At 34.9% G+C, this 21,959-nt stretch overlaps 1 pseudogene; it reads left to right on the top strand.

Annotated features, from left to right (window-relative positions):
• Positions 1-5,258: 5,258 nt before the first annotated feature.
• On the top strand, positions 5,259-15,305 carry LOC109206012 (annotated as a pseudogene).
• Positions 15,306-21,959: the final 6,654 nt, after the last annotated feature.

Raw genomic sequence — 21,959 nt, 5'->3', positions numbered from 1 at the left:
ACATTTCTATAAAAAATTAATAACAATGATTATTCTGAATAAAAAAATTACATTAGCAGGATAAAAACACTTCTCTGTAAAATAAGCCTACCTTAACTTTTTTCACAACCTCGTCCACAATAATAGATCGCTCGTCCCGTTGAAACTCTTGAACCAACTCTTTTGCGATCATGCGCCTTTCTTCTGTTGCATGGTTTTTAACCTCCCTCGTTACCCTCTAATATAGAAATAGAAATAGTACAACAATACCAGAAATAGAAACACAGAACAAAACTTCAACTCTAAGAATGCTGAAGTTCATCAAATACAGAACAAAAACTTCAGACAAAATATGCTGTAGTTTTACAAATACAGAAAAAACTTCAGCTCTAAGAATGCTGAAGTTCAGCAAATACAGAACAAAAACGGCAAAACATGTTGTAGTATTATAAATACAGAAAAAACTTTAGCTCTAAAAATGATGAAGTTTATCAAATACAGAAAAAAAAATTCAGACAAAAATATGCGGTAGTTTTACAAATACAGAAAAAATATCAGCTCTAAGAATGCTGAAGTTCAGCAAATACAGAACAAAAAAACTTCAGACAAAACATGCTGTAGTTTTACAAATACAGAAAAAACTTCAGCTCTAAGAATGCCGAAGTTCAATAAATACAGAACAAAAACTTCAGACAAAAAATATTATAGTTTGACAAACACAGAACACAATTTCAGCTCTAAGAATGTTGAAGTTCAGCAAAAAACAGAACAAAAACTGCAGACAAAACATACTTTTGTTTTACAAACACAAAACAAAACTTTAACTCTAAGAATGCTGAAGTTCATCACAAACAGAACAAAAACTGTACACAAAAACATGCGGTAGTGTTACAAACATAGAACTAAACTTCAATTCTATGAACGCTGAAGTTCAGCAAATACAGAACAACAACTGCAAACAAAACATGTTGTAGTTTTATCAAACATAGAATAAAAATTTCAGCTCAAAACAATGTTGAAGTTCAGCAAATTACAGAACAAAGGCTTCACATAAAACATGATATAGTTAAGAAAAAAACAATATGAAAAACTTCAGACTAAACAAAAAAAAAAAAACTTACACGACATATTGTGTTAACTAATTCATCATCAAACGCCGTTGTAGAACGTTTAGAAGGACTATGGGTACGAGGTGATTCTCCAATTACAGGGGTTCGATTCGTTTCTTTTGATCGACTCCAACTACGTGGTGATTCACAAGTTGAAGGAACCGGATTCACTACCTTCGAATGACTGCGGCTGCATGGTAATTGTCCAATTAAAGGCATTAAATTCAATTCCTCTTCGGTAGAATTATCTCCAATACCCTAAATGTTCGATATCTTTGTTTAATCGAAAAAATATATTAGGAAAAATAAAATAAAACTGATACGAATATATTAACAAAACTACCAAAAAAGGAAAAACAAAGAACATTAACTTACACCATAATTACTGAAGTAATCCCCATGAAGTTCCTTAAATCTAGGCTCTCCCAAACATGGATAACGTAACATCATGGGAACTTGAGGGACATCATTGTATTTATCATCTTTTAAATACTTGTCCTCAATATCTAGGAAGCGCTCATAGAACCAAACACATAATGTATATGGAAATTCGCCTACAGTATACTCAGTTGCATTGGTTTTTTCCTTGTGGTCCAGAGCATGCTTTATTGAGGTAATAAGCTTCTCTTAAGATGCATTACCCCAAGGATAATTAACACAAGCCTCATCGTCTTCAACAATAGTTGCATATTCTTTCAACATAGGTGATTCATGCTTTCTTCCGAACAAAATAGATTCAACAATAAGAATTTCCATAAGCTTCACAACATCTTCATCACTCTCGCATACATGTTTGAAATTCACATCATCCTTTTTAATTTGATTGCGTATCATATACTCTCGGATGTCCTTCAAGGTCACACCCTTAGATTTCCCAAAAATAGCACTTCAGAATCTTACTATCTCGTTAATTGGTTTTTCAATATTATGTGTTGTGATCCTCAAATTGCTTATAATGTGAAAGTCTTCAAGGATGAACGACACATCACAGTCAAAAAATTTGAAACTAATGGAATCTCGGTCATTGGTGAATACGCGAGAAAGATTCAAACATGAACCAACTTCATTCTGCAATGGAAATTTCCCATAGCCATGATATACCGAAATGTGCCATTAGTCAGCTTCTTCTGTTGTAGGAGTCAAGAAAGATGAAATTAAACCCTTCAAATCGTGGTTCCTCTTCCAGTAAGCACGGTAGCTAAACCAATCTCAAACTCATAATATCTCTCCCCTGGTTTTGTAGGTACAACAATATGGACTGAAGGAGCTTTACGTATTTTAGCTGCTTTAGGATCTTTAGGTGCTTTGAATTTCGTAGATGCCATCTGCTGAAAAAAACTACAGGTGGGAAAAATAACTTCAGAACATTATGGCATAATTTATGTTTTACAGCTTTTATAACTTCATACCAAATCAAAAGAATTATTAAAAAACTTCAGAACAATTTGGCTTAAGTTATATTTTAAAGCCTTCTAACTTCGGACTTTACAGACTTAAGTTTTGCTTGAAGTATTATAAACTTCAAACATTAATAGCATCATCTATTTGAGTCTCAAAATTTTTAAAAATTTCAACGTCTCCGAAAATCACTGAAGAATATATAACATTCTCAGCAAAAACACAAACATAGTTTCAAAAACCTAAAAATACTAATCGTAAAAGTAAAACCTACAAAACTAATGCACTAATCAAAGTAAAACCTAGGAAACTATTTTAGAACAAATAAAAAATGGAAAACGATTCAACTCAGATTACTATCATCAACAACAAAAAACCCTGAAATTAAATCATACACTGACCCTAAATTAAAAACCATACACAGTTAATGCAATGTGCAAAAGCAACTATTAAAAAGCATACCTGTGATTATACTTAGTTTGTTGGAGAAGAAACAGTTGCAAAATCAAGCAGAATGCAATGGTAAAAACCGTTTGATTTCAGAGAAGAATCAAAAACCGCGAAGAAGGAGAGAGAGATAGAGACAAGAGAATACCGTATCGTTGGAGAGAAGGTAGCCTTTTATTTAAAAAGGGCAAAATCATCTTTTTAAAATGCTTTTAACAAAAAATTGGGTAAGGATATAAACGAAAAAATAAACAGAAATTTTCATAAAGCACTATCTTTTAGTGGTAATTAGCCATCTATAGATACCATTTGCTATATTACGGGCTATAGATACCTTTTCTGTGGTTATAAGATGTATTTGATGTATTTAAGCTATTGTATTCATGAATACAATAGCAAAAATAGGCGTGAATCAGGGAAGTCGAGCTAATCAGTTGTTGTATTCGAGTGTATTCGACTGTATTCATGGAGTGAAACATGGGATTACAGCTGATAGATTATTGTATTCGACTGTATTCATGGCGTGAAATAGGGGATTACACTGTTTTTAAAACGGAAAGTAAATCAATTAACATAATAGACTCCTAATATAACTCAACAAACTCAACTATAACACACAAATTTTGTATTTTCAGTTATAAAAAAGATTCTCAACCGAAAAATACCCAAAAAACATAGCAATCTTCAGAGAAATTATATAATACATCTGAATACATAAATTATATTAATTAAAAAAAATATATGAATACATTCATGGCATATAGCAAGACAGTGAATACAATGAAATACATAGAATACAGCGGGATACATTGAAATACAATGAAAAAAAGACAGTGAATACAATGAAATACATGGAATACAACGAGATACATTGAATTACAATGAAAAAAAAGATAATGAATACAATGAAATACATGAAAATACATTGAAATACATGAAAATACATTGAAATATATTAACAGAAAATCAAGTTGCTCAGCCCCAAACTCCGCCGTCTTTGTTCAAGAACAAACCCTAATTTCCGGCGAATCCGCCGTTCACCGGAAGCGGTAGTGAAAATGCGCCGCCTTGGTCCGGCGATGGTGTCGGAGCCGAGGTCACTTCCTGAGCAGAAGCAACCGCTGATAAGACCGCCACAATGGCAAAAAACAACGTCAAAGCCTTCAAATACCATATCTCAGAAGATGTAGAAATCACATAATTGAAGTGGTGGCCCACTTAGGTATCAAAAACACTGTGCCGAAGACGATTATGCAGCTTATGAATGTGGAAGGACTGACGCGAGAGAACGTGGCGAGTCATTTATAGAAGTATAGATTGTATATGAAGAGACAGGGTAATGAGGGGCCTTCTTCTTCTGATAATTTGCTTAATTCCACGCCGGTGAAGCAGAGTTTGTGTGAGTCCAGTTCATTATTGAATAGCGTATCAAAGTAGAGAGAGAAAGAAAATAGTGTAACTGAATAGCATATTTAGTGGCTTAGGGTTAGGAGGTAACCAAAATTAGATATTTTGCTATAAACATTAAAAGGTATCTATAGAATATAGTTTTTTTAAATGGTATTTATTTAAAATAAATAAGGTGTTAACCTTTGCTATAGAAGGTAAAAATTCCAAAAATAAAACGGGTACAAATTAAAAAGCGGATAAGGGGCCCATGCAATTTTTAGTGAATCACCAGCGTAATTTCTTTAAAAGCCCAATAGATTGAACCGGTCCAAACCCGATTTCGATCTGAATATTTTTCTTTGATGAACTGAAAATTAAAACAAACTGAATTACGAATAAAGGAGGCGGAAGTTGTGCACCAAAATCCTTGTTTCTGCTCCAGAATATGGAAGAAATTCAAAAATAGCCAGATTTACCACTGATCGTTGAAAAATAGCCAAGTTTCAAAAGTCATCGAAATTTAGCCACTTTAAATCTGAGCGAAAACACTGTTCAAAATCCGGAAAAATACGCCCCCAAATTTTACGGGAGTTTGGAACTCCCGTAAATTTTACGGGAGTTCCAGGATAACTATGCTGGAACTCCCGCAAATTTTACGGGAGTTCCAGCAAGTATAATTGTCCAGTATAATATACTGGAGTTTGGAGCACTGGTGCTCCAGTCTCCCGCAAATTTTACAGGAGTTAGCAAAGTATACCGGTCCAACATAATATGCTGGAGTTCGTACACAAATGCACCAGAACTCCCGTATATTATACTGGACCGGTCCTGTTGCAGCAAAATAGTGGCTATTTTTCATTAACTTGATAAACGCTGGCTATTTTTCATTGACCAGTGTGAAAACCGGCTATACCATCATATTTTAACCCAGAATATACGTAATCCCAAAAGAGCCAACACAATCGGGAAGTGAAACAAAGTTGCGTTGCTGAATCAAAGCAGAAAAGAGCAGAGGAAATAAAGAAGCAGCCACCAAAAAAATGAAGACAACCAAAGGTGGCAAAGTCATGAACCCTACCGATGCTTATCGCAAGGAAATTCGCAAACGCGAATTGAAAAGGGTAAAATTTCTCAATGCACTTCTTATAAATTATTAATCAATCAACTACGCTTCAATTTAACTAGATGGAGTTGGCTATATATATATTTTCAAGAATCCATTTCGATTCAGTATTCAATATTTAGACCTGTTCCGGGTTGCCTTAGTCCCAAACAAGTTGGAGTAGGCTAAATCCTCATTCTCCATTTAAAAATAAAAAGGAGTTCTAGGAGTTGTATGTTGACTGTTTCAATCTATTTTACAGCATATTGACGTCCTTTCATGCTTTGTGGGAGGTTTTGCAGTGTGCGCTCACATGCTTTTAAAGATTCTTGCTCAATTCTGGCTTTCTATTGCAAAATATAGGAATATCAGGATTTGGAATACTTAACAATAAAAAGGCTGGTTTTTTACCTATGGTTAAAAGCTGTCAATAATGCTTGATTGTACCTTTTCCTTTCACAGAACAAGAAAGAAAGGAAGAAGGTGAGAGAAGTTGGTATCTAAAGAAGGATCCGGAGCAACTAAAAGATCAGATTCAGAAACTAGAAGTGATGAGTAAGTTGCTGCACATTTTGAAATTTGTTGTATGCTTCTTGTATATCTAGCTGGGTGGGACAGGTGTGGGACATGGCTGGTTGTTTCGTTCCTCTTTTTTTTTTTTTTTTTTTTTTTTAAATATTTGTGTGGTGATGTTAAGATTGTGGAGCTAGTGTAGGGCAGTGGAAAAAGAGTACCTTGGTTCTCATATACAGGACAATGGACATATTTAAAGTAATGCGACCTACTGTGGTTAAACTTATGAGTCATTTGGAGAAACTTTGAGCAATACTGATAGAACATAAATATCTGGCACCTGCTTGGTGGTTTGTTCTGGAAATAAAACTTATTCTTATCCAAAAAAAGTGATGGAAGTATAAACTTAGAGAAATTGCAAGAGTGACTAAGAACTAGTTTGGATTTGTTGAAGACCTATATAAGTTAATAAAAATATTCATAAGAAAATAAGTAAATAAAAGTGTGCCCTTTCTAACAATTTTTAAATGAGACAGTCATACACTTTAACATGATATCAGAGCAAGGTCTTCTGTTCGACTCTCACACGTCACCCATTATCATAAAGAATTTCCATATGCTTGATTCATAAAAAAAAAATAACACTTGCACGTGAAGGGATAGATAAAAGTGTGCTCTCTCTAACCACTTAAGCTTTTAGGTGAAATGACTACACTTCTATAGGATTTATGCCCTGATATATTACATAAGAGATAATATTTATGCTTACACTACTGATAGAAAATTTTAAGAGAGGTAGAAGGACCTTCACATGATATTCATTGGCTTAGGAAAAAGTTGTCATGTGTGATAACGTACATACAAGATGTTCCCGATAAACATGCATTTACATTAAGGATCTGCCTTGAGTCCTGTATTTGTTACCCTAGTTATGGATGAGCTAACCAATATAAGATAGATATTGTGTCAATTGACTAAAATAAAGAGAGTCAACCAAAAGTTAGAACTGTAAAAAAGCACTATGTAGAGTTAAGATTCTAGGATAGGTAAAAGTAATTCAATATATCATTTTAACACCACAAACAAATTGACAAGACACATGAGGCGCTAAGCAAAAGGCATGAAGCAAAGCACATGCTTCTTCAAACTTCAAAGTGAAGTGCACGATTAATTGAAAATATATATATACCTAATATATACATCAAATTGCAATTAAAATTACTATTTTAGCATCCAATATACAATAGTGACACATGAGATGCAATTGAAGCATTACCAAAATATAATTTTCAACAAGGTCAACTAAAATGATAGAAGGTTAGTTGAGATGGTTTGGCCATATCGTAGATCTTCATATGCAATTATGCACTTGTTCTAGGTGCGACAATTTGATTACTCAAAGTGATAAGATGAGACGAGGTAGATTTAAAATTTAATGAGAAAGAATTATATTAAAAACGTATAAGCTTGGGAAATCAATGCGAACTTAAAGGATTCATATAGACAATAACAACTAGGTCAGGTGCTTGTTAGGTGTCCTTTATTCTAGTGTGATTTTGAAAATCTCTATTTTTAGTGAATTCCCAATTGCTTGGGAGTCATTTTTTTAGTAATTGCATGGAATGATTTGAATAGAGTGGGATGGGTATAGATGATTTTTATTACCAAATCCAATGTCCTAGGAATTGATCGATTGATTGATAACATTGTGGTGTGTAGTTCCTGATCGCTAATTTTTCTGAAGTACTAGGTTATACAGCATGACTAACCAGCAAGTTGTACTCTTATTTAATGTTACTTTAGTTTCAGAGCTTCTATCTTTACTCCTAAAGTGACAAAATCCATTTTGATAAATGATAATTGTTGCTTTACATGAAACTTTAAGTTTTTTTTGGCTGGAGCTCATCTTTGGTGCCACCAGGAATAGAAAAGGTGTTGCATGTGGAATTTTGGAGAGCTCTTGCGCAAATTTTGTGGACATGCATCATGATCATGGAATAAAATGGCATTAGAATTAGTTGTAGGGCTGGCTATCAAAATGTTCTCATGCTCAGGGAATAAAATGACATAAGAATTAGTTGTAGGGCTGGCTACGAGGAAAAAAGATAAGTTGTTGGAGCTTGGATTGTCCAGAATTTCGTTTAAAATTGTGTTTGTCTTATTCTTATTTTAATATGAAGATGTTTTGACATACACAGAGGCTGAGGGTGCTCTAGACAAAGCAAGGAAACATAAAAAGAGACAACTTGAGGATACACTTAATCTTGTTCTCAAGAAAAGAAAGGTAAGGTTTCCTATGTAAAATATTCAGATACCTCTGTGCAAATTGAGTTATTTGAGATCTAATGTAACCCAAAAAGAATAAACTAGAGTTTATTTCTAGTTTTTCACAACTTGAGTTAATTATATCTGATTTTTTTTTCTTTCATGAGGAGCTGATCATTATGATCTAAATTTAATATGTGCAACTCATTGCTGCATGGCAAGGTTCGAGAGTTCTGACAGGAAATGTAAATGTTGGAATACTACTACTCGGGCAACTTTTCTGGTCGATTTGGAGAGAGAATAAGCTATCTTTAAATGAAAAAGAGGCTGTTCACTAGCTAGGATGCATTAGATGACATTCTTCTACAAGTCGCAAAATTCGCAGGCCAAAGATGTCTGACAATCTGCTGCTGTATCCTCCACCGCCACCATTTGACAGTGTCTGTTTTTTCCTTATCCTCTCCATTTATATGTACAAGTTATGAAAAAAATTCAGCTTAACTATTCTTAAAACCAAACAAGAAATATATATGTTACCCCCTCTGATCCAGTTTATGGGACCTCATTTCCTTTTTAGTTTGATTTATCAATAATGATGACCCCCTTTCTAAATATGGAAACAATTTTAACTCGAACTTTTCATTTTAGCCTTAATGACAAGCTTTTATAGCCATACAAACTTTATGACATGTTTGAGACCACAAGTTTTAAAATTCTTATTGCCACACAAATGTTATGGCATGTTTAGCACCACAGTTTTAAAAGTTTTCTCTTCTTTCTCGTATTCCAGTCAAATAAGATCACCTAAAGTGAAACAAAGGGAGTAATAATTAAGATTTGGAGTAGGTATAGACATCGAGGGTGCCAATTAGCTTGTAAAGAGATACAGATCTTTGGTGATGTCAGTACTACTCGTCTTTCGTGCTAGCTATTTGATAAAGTGAAATCACATGGAGTCGACAAATACTCTAGATTCTGCTGGAAACTCCTGATTTTGTTCCTCCACCTGATTGACAACATAGGTTGAAGAGAAATTGAAAGAAAAGGGTGAAGAGCCAGTAATGTTTAGGTAAGAGAAGGCCTCTCTTGTATTATTGATGTTTTTTTTTTTTTTTGAGAATGCCCCGTTCTCCTTGATACTTTATTACATCTGTTGTTCCCACTTTCTCTGCAGTCACCCGGGCCCCCCTCAAAGGCGGACCACTGCGGAAGAGGAAGAAAGGGTCAATCACCCTAAACCTGAAGTAAGGTCTTGCTTCACTCTTATGTTTTATGGAAGTTGCTTTTGCCGATCCATGAATAACATGGCATATGTGGATGCAGGACTCGGTTTATTATCACCCTACACTGAATCCTACTGGAGCTCCTCCTCCTGGAAAACCTCCCATGTTTAAGTCAACAATAGGTATCTATAGTTCATATCTCATGTTAATTTTATATTGCTACTCTCCCCACCTCTGATCCCTCCTGTTTCAAACTGCAGGACCTAGAATACCATTATCAACTGCTTCATCTAGTGGTGCTGCATCATCTTCGAAGTCAGATGTGGAAGATGGCGCTTTACCAGCTCTTCCACCACCACCTCCACCACCTCCATTGCCCCCAACTGGTGATGCAGATTCTGTGGATGGGATGCCTGCATCTTTACCTTTACCTCCTCCACCTCCTATGCCGCCAAAGCCTGTAGTTACAGACATGGGTGCTTCATTGCCACATTCTTTGCCCCCACCACCTCCTGGTCCCCCACGAAAGGAAGAGATCTCTGTTCATCCTCCACTTCCTCCACCTCCTCCTCGACCCCTTCATCAATCTGCTCAACCTCCTCATCCTGGCACAGGTAGAAATGAGAGGGATAAAAATCATTCTGAACTGGATGGGATGGCCTCAAGAGAACAAAATCAGGTACACGTCTTAGTAAATCTTATTTATATATATATATATATATATATATATATATATATATATATATATATCCCTTTCTGGAACATTAGAAGTGAACTTGTTTGTGGTTGCTACTCCCTGGCCCTAAAGTTGTTCACTATCTCTTTAACTTCTCAGGCATCAACTGTGCTTCCTCCACCTCCTCCACCTGGAATGCCATTGAAGTCAGATGGCATGCCTGCTCAATCTGATGCTAAAGCTTCAGAAACGAAAAGTCATCTTCAATTGCCGCCGCCACCTCCACCACCTCCACGGCAACAGCCTCCAGTTCCTGGTCCTGCCATGGTCCCAACTCTGTAGCCTGACGTATTACCTCCTGGAATATCTCGATTCCCTCCACCCCCACCTCTAACTGATATGCTGCCCCCACCTGGAATTGCGATCCAGCCTGCTCCACCTGGAATGATGGTCCCTCTAATGCCAAGACCACCTTTTGGACCTCCTGCAGGACCTCCACCAATGATGAGACCACCTCTTCCGCCTGGTCCTCCTCCTTTTCAAGAAGATGGTGCTAGACTGCTTGCTCCTCAAAAGCCATCATATGTCAAATCAGCTGCTTCAACAGTTGTTAAGAGGCCTCTAGCTCAGCATACACCAGAACTTACAGCAATGGTGAGTAATCTTCCATTTCACCCTTTCTTGTACCTTTGTTATCCTGTATTTATTTGCATCAACTTTCAAGTGTATTTTGAAGGAAAGGCTGAAACTTTATATAAACTGAAGTAGAGGTGTTTGTGTCTATTAACTATGTGGTGTAACCTCACGAATGTATGTGAAGTTAGATAATATTTCCGAGACTTTTTAGCAACTCTTTGGGAATAGGTGATATATCTATAAACAACTTTTTTACCTTCGCCGTGCTATCTTGTTGCTGGTTTTTGGTTGATGAATAAAACTTTTTGCCTAGTTATCATTGAGAAAAAACATTATTAGGTCAACTTTTCAACAACCCAAATCGTAGCCTTTGTTGTCGGTGATGAAACCCTATAGGCTTTGTCTTTGAGCACCCAAGCATATCCCTAGCCAACTCATCGTTATCGTTAAATGTCACCATATTCGCTGTCCTCTCCGTAGACCCATCAATGGAATTTGTGATATCTCTTCATACTGGAGAAGAAAGTATAGGGAACGGGGAAGGAGCGAAAGAAATGGGTAGGTGAAAGAGGGAAGGGGGAACCTGGAGAAAGGAAAAATTCCTAAAATATCCCTATTTGTAAGTTGGGAGAAAAATTGTCATCCACTCCCAGGATAAATTAAATAATCTCAGGTATTTGGAGGAATAATCCAAAGGCAGCTTTATTCAGAGCTGCTAAACTACTTGCCAAAGAGACGATCCCAGTGAGAATGTGTGGATTATCTCCCACGTTTTTTCTCCTACTTCAATATGTAATATACCCTCTTTCAAACCTAGGAGATAAGAAGGAAAATGTGCCTTATCCAACTTGAAAAAAAAAAATGTTAAACATGCACTGATTCCACAATTTTATTATAATTCCTACAAATGTCTCAAATATTAAAAAAACAAATGTTGTTACCATTATGATTATTGTCACAACCCATTTTCTGAACAAGCCGTGACCGGCACCCGATCGGTATTTGACCAAGCGAACCATCTGCGCTTATCAAAATGATTATAACTTCAAACTTTATATGCAACAAGGCAATACTTTAATCAAATACCTTTAATAAATTTGAATATCTAAAATAAACCAACTCCAAAACTTTATTCGTAGTAACTACTGAAATACTTCAAAGTTATTATAAAAAAATATCTGAATCTTAACCCACCGATTGTGTCTATGAAGCCTCTACTGATAAACTGACGCATTGCTAAGTAAACAAAGAAATAGCTAAATAATGATGACTCAAATGAATACTCCACGAACAAAAGCGGAGCTCACCAATAGCACGGGAAGTGAGGGAAATCCTAACCTGTAGCCTGTTCGCCTGCGACCGGTTCCTAAGTTGTACCGCAGACCAACGCAGGTTCCTAAAAGAGAACGTCAGTACCATCCATTGTACTCAGTGGATCTCAATGCCCCCCTCTCCCCAAAGCAGGGAGCGAAACTTTAATAAAATATACATTACAAGCAAAGATTGTAAATGCATGGAAAACATAAAGCTTCTAAAATAATTGCATAACATCAGTTTATGAATATTCTAAAAGAATAATTTTTCTTTTTCTTTCCCATCTAAAAAAATACTTCATGTTATGTTTCGATAGTTCTAACTATCCTGGCTTATTTCTGTCTTAGTCATCGTGTGATCGGCGGGTTCGATCCCAACCTGTTCGAATAGGCCCAATTCACGAGGTGCCACTCACTTCATGGTTCTCGGCGCTCATGTATCATACCTTAGCCTGGTTAGGCAAATTCTCAACAACGAGACCCTTGGCTCGTGTGCTTCCTACTTTGGCACAAGTTGTTTCATGAAGTCAACGCCTTGGTCAGGACCCTTGGCCTGGACGATGACCCCTTCTCAGAATAGAGGATACTCCCAAAAATACTTTAATAATAAAGGACCCGTTTGGCCATAGATTTTGCCAAAATTGATTTGGGTTTTTTTGGAAAATACATGCTTGTTCATAAATTTTATCCATATTTTGGCAAATTCCCAAAACCCAAGAGCTGGTTTTGGCCCAAAATATACTATTACATTTTTTAAAAATTGCCCCAAACTTTTGTATTTTATAAAAGAGCCCACTATTTATTATTTTGTAACAATGCTGCTTCGTCTTCTCGGTCATCTAATAGTGTATTATGTAGTTCATTATAAAAATGATAATTTTTTACCAAATTTATTTATGTTCAGGATTATGGTTTGCGATAATATAATGAATGTTATTGATGAATGTACTGTTGGGTATTTTTGATAGGTTTTAGAACTTGTGGGTATAAGTCACGTTTTCAGTTTTTATAAAAAAAAAGTGAAATATGTTTTGATAATTGATGTCCACACACATTTTCATCTTCAAACCAAACTTCACCCAAATCCGATTTTTCAAAATAAATTTGGGAATCTATGGCCAAATGCTAGCAAAATTTTCTGTGTGACCTCGCTAGGGTCTAAATCAACTTCTCAACTTTCTTGACCATTCAAGTCTAAATCTTTTCTGGAACAACCTATCCATACTCATACCGGTATCTTTAAATGTAAAGCATGGCATAAGCATGAAATAAATATTCAAAAGTATATCTAAAGATTCTTTCTTCTTCATGAACTTTCAACGTGAAAACGTCATATAAAGATAACACAAAAATCTAAAAATTTATGCACATATATCAAAAGTAGATATGTGGAAACCAAAAGAAAAAGATGAAGTTATTCCCTGTGTCAAAAAAACAAGAAGGTGGTAATGGCACAAAAAGAAATGAAGGACCAGGCCAATTCCGCCATTCTTCCCCTTTTTCTATGCATATTATAATGATACAGAGAAAGAAGGGAATTAACTATCCAATTCTTACCTACTGCTACTGTAGAATAATTGACAGTAGGAAATTTTATATACCTGAGTTCAAGAACTAGTGATTTGTTAAGAAACCTAGAATTGTTCCGTTGCCTGCGTGACTACTTCGATGGGAGCAACAACGCTGCCTTTGTTTCTTGCTCCTCGAAAATCTATTTTTTGTTGTTTTGAATTCTTTGCAATTTTTACCCGCCCTTGATCTCTCGTTCCTCCTAAGGCTTTAAGCCTTTTCCTTTTTCTTTCAACAGATCGTTCTATGGGCTTTAAGCCCAATTCTTAAAGTGTTTTGCTCTTTTTTTTTTTTTTTTGACTTAAAAAGTATTTAATGATACTCACTTTTAATAATTAATAATATTAAAATTATTAATATTCCCTATTTGTATATCCAATTATTTATAAATAGAGAAGTAACTCATAAGTCAATGTATTAGTCCGTAATAGAAGTATAATTTTGTATGCACTCAAGATAAGATTAAAAAAATTTAAATTCTATATTGAGTGTATCATGAAAATTTTATAGATTTGAGGAATGTTACAATTATAAGTTAATCCAAAATTATCGACATAGATACGAATCAAGGAAAAAAGTTATATGAAAAGTTGGAATTCCTGCAGGGATTTGTGAATAATGCGTCTTGGATCGGAGTTGATGATAATTGGTAGCTTCTGTTATTTAGCACTGTGGATGAAGTGAACTGTATTATCACTTTTATTAGTCATATATCTTTAATGTTGGTGATATAGTGTTCTCATGCTCTCATTTCATGCTTACAGGATAGAAGATACATCTAGTTTGACATACTTGAATTTCATTGATGGACTGAGTAAATACAATCTTTGACTGACACCTACCTTATACTTTAACAGTGGGCTTGCCTGGTTACCTAGTTTTGCTAGTACAGTCTTTCAAAGACCTTGTTCTTGGGTAAAAACAAGATTCATGGTTGACCGAATGAAGCATGAATTCTGGTTAAATCTATAGCAATTAAATAATGAAGTAAATTGTTATGAATATGCGCATTTTGCACTTAAATTATATAGTGGTGGACTGAAATTATCCTTGTCTCGTTGATCCTTTTATCTTATTTGCTATCCAAAATAATCGAAGTAGTGATGAGAATACCGCTTTTACTGGGAACCGAACTTGTTCATATTTGGTTCAAAACGCTAGTTGCTTTCCTGTAGGTTCCTGCATCTATGCGTGTGAAGAGAGAATCTGCACTCCCAAAAACCAAGCCAAAATCAACTATTGTGACTACAGTCAACCAACCAGCAGTGACTCTGCCTGTTGTCAAGCATGAATTAACTACCACATCTGCACCAAAACCTCAAAGCATTGATGACTCATATACGGCATTCTTGGAGGACATGAAAGCACTTGGTGCTCTTGAAGGCTGAAGTAACAACAAGTAGGAGAAAGGAAGAGGGTGGCACGCAGAGGAAACAGATGCCGCAGATAATGTGATGTTGACATTTACATCGCCCATGTCTCCTAATACTTGAATGTCCATAACTTTATGGTGCTTTGATGTATCGGCCTTCTCATTCTTTGCATGTATGATCTTTGATGCACCTTATTCCCATTTTATCTTGGCATTTTTTCAGCCTTTAATGTGTAGTGGATATGCATTAGTCTAGAGGAAGCAGGAAACATATTGTAAGTTGAAGTCTTACAAGGAATTTTCTTTTGGCTCTCCTTTCGTTGCCTTTATGTATATATTTTAAAATTTTATTATACATAGGGGGAAGGGGAAATAGGGGGGTTACAAGGTGGGGAATGAACCCCAATCAACAAGGCGAAAGTTCATGTAGCCAACTAACTAGTAGAGTGAATTAATTGTTAGCATTTTCCTTAAGAAATTATGGTTGAAATTTCACAAATGGGACGACTTATTAATCAGTCTCAAAGTACTCTGGAACAGACATAGGTGATGAGTATAGTGACCAAGGTGTTGATTGTCTCGACATTTTTTGTAGTTTATGAACTTGTGGAGAGTAGACAGCACAAATCAAATGAGGTTTCATCTCTTTGCTCGGGTATGGATCTTAAAGCATGAAAAGGATTTCAGGCACAAGTCTCCTCTATGAATGATTAGAACTCTCTATCTCCTATAACTTTTCTCCCTAACCAAAACTCTAAACAGGATAGAAATTCAGGGTTTGCAATTGTGTCATGATCTTAGGTTGCGAATTTCCTCTATAGAATATCTCCTGGATGATGATTCAAATAATAGCTTCACTACTTCTGCATTACCTTGAAAGATCCTCTGATTTCTCTCTTTCCAAATTTGATATACACTCTCAGCTGCTGTCATTCTGAACACATGTGCACCGGCATTTTTACCTTTATAATTGGATGCCATCCATTTCAACTCATCTTGCCAACTTAGAGCGGACCTTCTTATGCCTTGCCATTTAAGAAGATTCTCCCATATAGTTACAGAGTAGGGGTACTTAAAAAATAAGTGAGAGGTGGTCTCAATCTCTGATGAACATAAGGAACAATCTTGGTTGATGCATATTTTAGCCCAATTACAAGTATGCAAATGTATAGCCAAATATCAATAAGCTTTATATGAAAAAAAAAAAAATTATTCTCTATATCTTCAGGCGTGTAACATATGTGAGTTTCCATTATTCCTTTTCTTCAAGTTTCTACATACCTATCACAGCTACAAAAACGCAAAAACAGAAAAATCTAAAATCTCATCTCCTTTAATGCTAATCTTGTTAAATTTCGAATGTTATTTTGTGAGAAATTTGGAGTGGGTATTGTTTGAATTTATTAGAAATAGTCTAAGTAGGTTGTATACAAAGTTTGAAGTATAATGTGAATTTCCATTATTCTTTTTCTTCAAGTTTCTACATACCTATCACAGCTACAAAAGCGCAAAAACAAAAAAATTTAAAATCTCATCTCCTTTTAATGCTAATCTTGTTAAATTTCGAATGTTATTTTGTGAGAAATTTGGAGTGGGTAATGTTTGGACTTATTAAAAATAGTCTAAGTAGGCTGTATACAAAGTTTGAAGTCATTTTATGGAGATGTGGACTAGTTTTAAACAAGAATTGCAAGCGAAAATCGTACAAAAAGTTCGTCAGAGATGCTTATACACTTTAATACAATGTTATACATTTTTATACAAAGACGTACATTATATATACAATTGTATAAAAGTGTACAAAGATGTATAAGCACAATAATGAAAATGTTGGTGATACACTATGTATATAGAAGTAGTAGTAGAAGAAGAAGAGGTGTTTATACCATATTATACATTAATTATACAATATTATGCAAATAAATCCTATTAATGGAGCTTCACGGGTTCTTCTTTTTCCTTGGGCATCTTTTGAAATTCAACTCAAATCTAGCTTAAATCCACTCCAAATCACTTCAAATTTGAGTTTTGAACTCCCCTTGATGATCCCAATCAATTGGGACAACATCCAATCCAAAAAACTAACAAAATCGGAAAATTAAATTTATAAAATTGAATCTTCGAACGACCTTTAATGGTGACTCAAAAAGAAAAATCTTTTACGTAGTATTTTTTTCTTCTTCTCATCTAAATAGTGGTTATCAACTTTGAATCTAGAAGGAGAATTGAAAAATAAATATAATGGAAGAGAAATTTTGGGGTGTAAAATCGTGATACAAGGAGGAGAAGAACGAAGAAAAGAAAAATAATAATTAAATGGGGTGGACTAACTGGTGAAAAGTAATTTTCAGATGAGATTTTTACCTAGTTATACTATAATAGAAACCTATTTACCACCTTTATTTAGGTTCCTTATTAATTACTTGTATATCTATATTTACAAGTTAAATACAAAATAATTAAAAAGAAAAAAAATTCAAGATCCCTTAATTTTAGCGTGTCAGTTACACGACACCCATCCCCATTTCCAATAACCCCCCTACATTTAAGATTCTGTTTCTTTTTTCTCTCTTTCTTAATAATCACCCAAAATCTCTTTTTTATTTTTACCGCCCCCCCCCTCCCTCCACCCCCACACACACACAAAAAAAAATCGACTCTTTTCCTTTTCCAAAGGTTTTCAAGCTCAATTTCTCTTTTTCTTACTAGTCACACAAAATCTCTATTTCTTACAAAATTCGGAATATTGCACTAGAGTCAAGCTGTGGGTAAGTTTTAAATCTTGTTTTCTTTCTTTTTAAAATCTTTATTGTATGTGACTTGTATATGATACATAAATACCCAAAACAATACTCGATACAATACTAATACACTTGTAATACGATTATATTATATTTTTATTACAGAGTTGTGATTGAAACTTGAAGAAGATGAAGATGATAATTGTATCACAATTTTAGAAATATATCGCAATTGTATTATAATTATATATGTATCATAATTGTTGCAGGAATTATATTACAAATGTATAGTAATTTGTATATTCATTGTATATTGGTACGAGAAGTTGTGAGTTCGTGACGAATTTCACAGTTTGCATCACAAATATATGATAATTATATTAATTCATTAGTATTGTATCATGTATTATTTTGGGTATTAATGTACCAGATACAAGTTAGATACAATTGTGATACAAGTATGATACAATTATGTTTTAGGCATTGATGTATCTGATAAATTCAAAGACAATTATGATACAATTATCATACAATTCCTGAATATTTCTTCATTTTTAGTGTTGTCCAGTCTCCCAACAAAAGAACGATACAAGTGACAATTTTTTATAATATAAAGCTATCGGCAATGTTGGGAAGAGAGAAGATGGAGATTCTTGGGGTAGATTAAGGAATTTTGATGGAAAAAAATGAAGGAGAGAGAAGAGGAGAGGGGAAAAAGAGAGAGGAAATGATGTAATTTTAATCCTCTAATTGAAGACACTTATAATGGGGCGGGGGCCTTTTTAAGGAGCAACGTATATAATTTGTAAGAAAAACCTTGATACTTATTAAAAACTACAAAACATAGGTAAATAAATTTCTAATATAGTATAAGTAGGTAAAAATCACGTTTCGAATTATATACAACCTGGGCCATAAACGTGGGCCATTTTTTGAGAGAAAATTTTCACAAACCACTATTGTTTAGTGGTTACTAGGTAGTTGTAGCTACCATTTACTATATTACTTCCTATAGCTATCTTTTCAGGTTTTTTAGAGTGTATTCGATGTATTTAAACTACTATATTCATGAATACAGTAGCATTTCTCGGCGTGAAACAGGGGATTACAGCTAGATAGATTATTGTATTCGACTGTATTGATGATATGTATTTGTGAATACAGTAACGTAAATAGCGCAATTCATGGTCTATTCAGCTGTTTTTAAACGGAAAGTGAATCAATTAACATAATAGACTCCTAATATAACTCAAACTCAATTATAACACATAAAATTTGTATTTCCAGATATAAAATGATTCTCAATCTAAAAATACCCCAAAAACATAGCAATCTTCAGAGAAATTATATAATTACATTGAATACAGTTAAATACATAAAAATACATTGAATACTTGAAGTATAGCAGGTCATCTGTAGTGCAAAAACATATGAATACATACTACAGATACATTTGAATACATATATACATCTGAATACATAAATTATATTAATTAAAAAAACATATTAATACATTAATGGAATGTAATACAATGAAATACATGGAATACAGTGGGATACATTGAAATACAATAAAAAAAAGACAATGAATACAATGAAATACATAGAATAGCGAGATACATTGAAACACAATGAAAAAAAAGGTAACAGACTCTTCAAGTTGCTCAGCTCCAAACTCCGTCGTCTTTGTTCAAGAACAACCCTAATGTTGTCTCGTCAAGAGGGCCGCGATTCTGACTCGAAACTCCCAAAATTTGGCGCGAAAACGAAAGAAATTCCTTATATTCAATAGCAGATTGTCTTCTTTTGTTAGTAATTACGAATTTGGTAGATGAAGAAAAGCAGCAATGGAGGTGGTGAGAGGCAGGAGTTGCAGTGGCCATGTCCAGATTTCATTGCAAAGCAACGACCATCAGAATGGGGTGGATCTTTCTCTCTAGGGCTTGATTTTTGACATTGATTCAGAGCCCCAGCCCACTGACAATGAAAATTTCGCGAGACAATGGAGATGAATGTCCGTCGTCGGCTCCGACGAGCATAAATTATAAAAAAAAATGTCAACGCGTCCTTCTGCCAAGCTGGTATCCGAAGTAGGCCATGAGATGTGATTCGTTAAAACAAGCCATAATATTTTTAGAAACGAGAGAAAGAGGATTTATGAGATTTATGGCTTGAATAGAAACAATTTGATTGTCCTTCTGTCAACGCGTCCGTCTCAAGACTACTACAGACTACTTATCTTCCTCAGTAGGCCATGAGATCTGATTCGTTAAAACAAGAGAAATATTCATGGAGAAAGACTGGAGTTGAGAGAGATAGGTTGGAGAAAAATTTGAAAGAATGAGAGAGAAAAATAATACAAAGCGTATTATATGGCTTAAAGGCAGGAGGTGACCATAAATAGATATCTAGCTATAAAAATCAAAAGGTAGTTATGGAATATAATTTTTTAAAAGGGTATTTATTTAAAATAAATAAGGTATCAACCTTTGCTATAGGAGGTAAAATGTGATGACCCTAAAGGTCATCTCTTGTTTTAGAAGTCAAAACTGTGTTCCGAGGCCTTGAAAACCTCTTTTTGTCTCACCTCGATTTGCGTGCGCAGTCCGGGAACGTTTTCGGAAAGCTTTTATGTAAAATTTTAGAAAAATAATGGAATTGGCCTTTAAAATTGATTAAAGTTGACTTTGGTCAACATTCTTGGTAAACGGACTCGGACCCGTGATCCGACGGTCCCGTAGGGTCCGTAGTAAAATATGGGACTTGGGCGTATGCTCGGAATCGAATTTCGAGGTCCCAAGCCCGAGAAAAGAATTTTTAAAGAAAATTGTTTGCTGGAAAATATAAAGGCTTTTTGAAATGAAATAATGCGTGTTCTTGATGGTATCGGGCCCGTATGTTGGTTTCGGAGCCCGGTACAGGTTTAAAATAATAAATAAGTCGAATCTGTGAAATTTGATAAGAATCGGAGTTGATTTGGTACAAATCGGACCTTTAGATGAGAAAATAAAAATTTCAATGTTCTTGAAGAATTTCTTGAATTTGAGGTTAAATTCGTAGTTGTTGATGTTATTTTGATGATTTTATCGCACGAGCAAGTACGTATGATATTTTTAGACTTGCGTGCATGTTTGGTTTGGGGACCCGAGGACTCGGGTGAGTTTTGGATATGCCACAGAGTGAATTGGACTTAGGAAAATTGCAGCTGGTGTCTGGTATTTTTTCCCAGGCCTCTGATCTTGCAATTGCTAGATCAGGCTTCGCAATTGCAAAGTGGTCAGGCTTGGGAAATGCGACCCCAGTTAGGGGTGTGCATTCGAATTGGTTTATCGATAAATCGAATCGATTATTTGTTATCAAAATCGAAATCGAAAAAATCGAAACCTTATTGAAACGATAACGATAAGCATATGTACAAATCGATAATCGATAAGTAATTATCGATAAGAGTCAAAATCGAATCGATAAATCGAATGCACATCCCTAGACTGTAGACACTTGTTAAATGAGTAATTACCTATTTGTGTAGATTAATATAACATACAGAATGTATATATATTCCGCTACTATTTTGAAAGCGGCTATACAATATTATTTTCCCTAATCTATACCCTTTCCTTTACCCTAAGTTCCTTACCCTATTATTTCTTCTACCACAATTAAGGAATGATCATATTTAAAGATCAAGGGAATGAAGTTCAAACTAATGGAAAACAGAATTAGCCGTGATGATGTGTTTTGTTTTGTTTTGTTTTTTTTATACCGTTGGAGTGTTGGTGGCATACATTTGATCCCTTACTTTAGTTTTGTTGCATGTGCTTGTTGACACAATTTTTATATTATAAATGGTATTCGTCTTATTTTAGCTTCTTTTTGTCCATATTAGTTAGGCGCGTTTATAGCGATATACTTTTCGTGGAATCCCGCAAATTTTCTTATTGGTATAATCGATAACCGAATCGATAAGCCCCCAAAATCGATAAATCGAAATCGAAAAAATCGAAACCTTATTGAAACGATAACGATAAGCATATGTACAAATCGATAATCGATAAGTAATTATCGATAAGGGTCAAAATCGAATCGATAAATCGAATGCACACCCCTAACCCCAGTGTCGCAAATGCGAACCAAGCCTGGGCAGGCCCTCTTCGCAAATACGAACAAAGGCCGGGAATTGCGAAGCCCACCCATCGCAAATGCAACACTTTCCTTCACAATTGCGAA

The sequence above is a fragment of the Nicotiana attenuata genome, unplaced genomic scaffold (genome assembly GCF_001879085.1).
Source record: "Nicotiana attenuata strain UT unplaced genomic scaffold, NIATTr2, whole genome shotgun sequence".
NCBI lineage: Eukaryota > Viridiplantae > Streptophyta > Magnoliopsida > Solanales > Solanaceae > Nicotiana > Nicotiana attenuata.
Note: the sequence above shows the minus strand (reverse complement) of the source record. Positions and strands in the feature narration are given on the sequence as shown.